The 3,910-nt window shown below is 37.3% G+C and overlaps 1 long non-coding RNA gene across 1 annotated transcript; it reads right to left on the reverse strand.

The window, feature by feature from the left end:
- Nucleotides 1–535: 535 nt before the first annotated feature.
- On the reverse strand, nt 536–2,642 carry LOC109403503 (uncharacterized). The gene is made up of 3 exons (XR_002128426.3): nt 2,450–2,642; nt 2,263–2,389; nt 536–2,135 (listed from the first exon to the last, which is right to left on the reverse strand). It is a non-coding gene; the product is annotated as an uncharacterized LOC109403503 (long non-coding RNA).
- Between the last annotated feature and the right edge of the window lie 1,268 nt (nt 2,643–3,910).

The following is a 3,910-nucleotide window of genomic DNA, read 5'->3' on the forward strand; positions in this document are numbered from 1 at the left end:
ACCTAAAAAAACTTAACAACTTTCTGGAAAAGATTGAAATTTTATTAAAAGGCAGATATCTGCTTCTTTCTAATTTGAAGCACAATATTTCCCACACATCTTGAGAGTAGAAGTACTTGTGATAAAGATTAAATCAAGATGTTTCTAACACATTTTTTTTTTTTGGTTTCCATTTGAAGTAACATTTTGTGGGGGCCCCTGAAATGTGGGGGCCCGGGGCCATGGCCCCCCTGGCCCCCCCTTAAATCCGGCCCTGTCTGGGATATATAGTAAAGTATGGAAAATATTCTCAACCATTTACATAAGTGAATAGCTTCACGGAAAAATATTTAAATAGTTCCTGAAAATCCCCAAAGATTCTCAGAAATTCCCAGTCATCTGGGATATATTCGGCAAAGTATAAAAAATATTCTCAACCATTTACATAAGAGAATAGCTTCACGAAAAAATATTTAAATAATTCCTGAAAATCCCTAAAGATTCTCAGAATTTCCCAGCCATCTGGGATATATTCTGCAAAGTATAGAAAATATTTTCAACCATTTACATAAGAGAATAGCTTCACGGAAAAATATTTAAATAATTCGTGAAAATTCTTAAAAATTTTAAGAAATTCCAAGTCAGAATTCCACTTCTTGAGGGGGGACAAAAATAAATTATTCAAAAAAAAATAAAATAAAAAATCTATAGTGAAATTAGATTTGTCGAGAAAATTTCTTAACAAATCCGATGAGTTTGATGATTTTGCCTAATTGTTTGGGTAATTTTTAATTAAAAACATTTATTATTTATCATCCCCCCCTTAACGAGTGAACGAGTAAAGTGACAAAAGAAGAAAATGATATTTGTTCCGGCCTAATACTTAAATAATTCCTGAAAATCCCTAAAGATTCTCAGAATTTCCCAGCCATCTGGGATATATTCTGCAAAGTATAGAAAATATTCTATAATAGTTTTTAAAAATCAGGGCCCAAATAATCAACAGCGCGAGTGGGTATCCAACAAGACCGTGATTTGACGGGGTGCTATCCCTAGTTGGTTTTTTTTTAAATAATGAATATTTCCATTCCAATTAATATTCTTGAGCATAGAGTATCATATAGTACATGCCGCACGATTTACGAATGCAAAATGGTCAATGGCTAAGAAAACTCTCAGTTAATAATATTGGTGCTCAATTAACACTAAGCATAAAAGCAGGATTTGTCGCAGTAGAAGCGTAACGCCAGAAAGAAGTTCTTTAAAATTAAAATTGAAAAGGTGATTCTGTTACTTGTCAGCCTCGGACGGAGAATCTCCCTAATATAGATAAACAATTTAGTAATAAGAGGCCATAAGGGGGGGGGGGGTGTATGAGAGATAAGATGTGTGCTGATATTAAAAATTAATTAATAAATAAACCAGAACTTCAAATCTTGAAAGTTATGAGTCTTATTCAAAATTAATAAGGTCTCCAGTGAGCCTAGTAGATAAAAGAGTATAAATCGCAAATCCTCCGGTGACGACGGGTGCAATTCCCGTTTCGGTTGCGAAAATTTCTCGACTTTCTGGGCACTTTATCACTGTGCTTGCCTCACTTGATACACCTTCATGCTATAGCAGGCAAAGAAAGTCTTTCAATTGATAACTGTGGAAGTACTCAAAGAACACTGAGTTCAAGGCATGCAGGTCAAGTTCCAGTGGGACCTGAAGCCAGTAGGAAGAAGAAGAAGCCGTAACAAAAACCATATAACAATTGAAACTTGGTCAAAAACAGCATAAAACCGCATGATGATAGCAAACATACTTACGAAAAGTTATTCTAACAATCACTTGATTTTATCCCGGATTCGAATTGACCGACGGTACCGAAGGTGGTATATTGCTTCTTTATCGGACAGTGTTTCATCCGGATCATTCATCGCAGCAGAACGCTTTCTACTTCCATGTAGTATCCTCGCTGTTGGTGTTCGTGAAATCCTTCGAAAGCGCTACAAGAAGTCGTCGTCTTGCAAACGACCAATCCAGCTCAGGTGCCCTTCATCCAACGGTGCCAACTCCTAAACATTGTCGATCAGCTCCTCCGGCTTCCGGAAACATCAGAACTGCATTGTTAACCGAGGCGGCCAAAATGTCTCCGCCCGGGCTGAAGTGCTCTGCGGGATGGGATGAATGAAAACAAAAGTATGATTCGAATGTTTCAGACGGGTGGCATTCAAACGAGTTCTGGATCATCCGGATCTGTATGACCAGCTGCTCACCTCTGCCTCTTTTTGCACTTACGTGTTGATCGGCTGCAGGTTTTTCCCACCTCATTGTGAGTGATGTTCACCCCCAGGATGACGAAAGAAGCGACGGTTAGCTTTTTCCATCTGGCTGGCGGCCGCAGCTGCTCTTGATTCCGATAGATCTGAAAAAAAAAAATCAACATCAAAACAAAGACTTTTTAGGACTTTTCCCGGAAACTTACCTATTCGAATGCGTCCGGAAGATCTACAATGTAGATTCTACGTCCATCCTGGGTCAACCATGGCCACTGGCCACACGCGACACAATATTGCACAATATTAAATCTTTGTAAAAATTAATAAATTTTATTCGCGAATCGCGGCCTGCGACGAACAACAGCAGCCGATTTTTTGTCTTTTTCCAAGGCGGCCACTGTGTCGCAGGGATGCCAGATGTGAAGACATGTCTTCAATTTGAAGACATTTGAACTTCTGTGAAGACATTTATTTTTGGGAAGACATATTGAAGACATTTCAAATTATGTGAAGACTTTTGAAGACTTCTGAAGACATAAAAAGAATCTTAGAACAATTTCAGATGAAACAAGTTTCAATTTCTGTTGATAAGAACATACAATTTTCCTAGCAAATTCCATATTTTTCGGTGACAGAAGTTTTTTAGTTAAAATACGATTTACCACCATTTCTTGGGAATTTTAGGATTTATGCTGAAGTATTAAATCAATTTTTCATCTGCAATTATTTATAGAAAACAAATTTTTCAGGAAGCAATTAACACATTCCAGTAATTTTTCTAGATAACTTCCAGAACAATCAAATATTATTTATCATATCATTCAAGGATTTTTAAAATCCCATCGACAATTGGGTTCTTGAGGGGTATCCGGATTATTTCATAATCGGATTCACCGCCCAAAAATTAGTCGAAATCCAAAATTTCATAATTTTTGGAGTCCGGGAACTATTTTTAAAATCCATTTCAAGTTTGTATGGGGAAATTTTTTTGTTCGGGTCGAACTGTCACTTTAACGATTGAACTGTCATTCTATCCACGAAAATTAAAACTGTTTTGTTGATTTAACCATCAAAACAAAAGTGTTGGAATCCAATAAAATCACGTTATACTCAGAAAAATGAGCTCTTTCGATTAGGCTATAGAAAATAGCAATATTTTATTCACTAAACAACCCAATTCCAAAAGACATTTTTTTTAGTTTCTTCTAGGAATTTATCTGGGTATTCTCCTCTAGTTTTACTCAGCAATCCCTCTAGAAGTTCCACGGGAATTCCTTCAGGACTTCAGGTCTTTTGCGAATTCCTCCAGTAGTTTCATTAGAATTTTTTCAGGAGTTCCTTGGGAATTCCTTCAGGAGTGTTCTTCAAGGTGTTACTCGGAAATTCCTCCAGGAGTTTCTCGGAAAGTCCTCCTGGAGTTCCTAGGAAATTTCTCGATGTAATCCTCGGAAATTCTCAAAGAATTCTTCGGGAATTTCTCCAGAAGTTATTCAGGAATTCCTTCAGGAGTTCCTCGAGAATTCTTCCAGGAGTTCCTCGGGGATTTCTATACGAGTTCCTCGGAAATTTTTCGAAGGGGTCCTCGGAAATTTGTTCAAGTAATTCTCGGGTATATCTTCAGGAGTTACTCGGGAATTCCACTTGGAGTTACTAGGAAATTGCTCCAT

This window comes from Aedes albopictus, chromosome 2, assembly GCF_035046485.1.
Source record: "Aedes albopictus strain Foshan chromosome 2, AalbF5, whole genome shotgun sequence".
Classification (NCBI taxonomy): domain Eukaryota; kingdom Metazoa; phylum Arthropoda; class Insecta; order Diptera; family Culicidae; genus Aedes; species Aedes albopictus.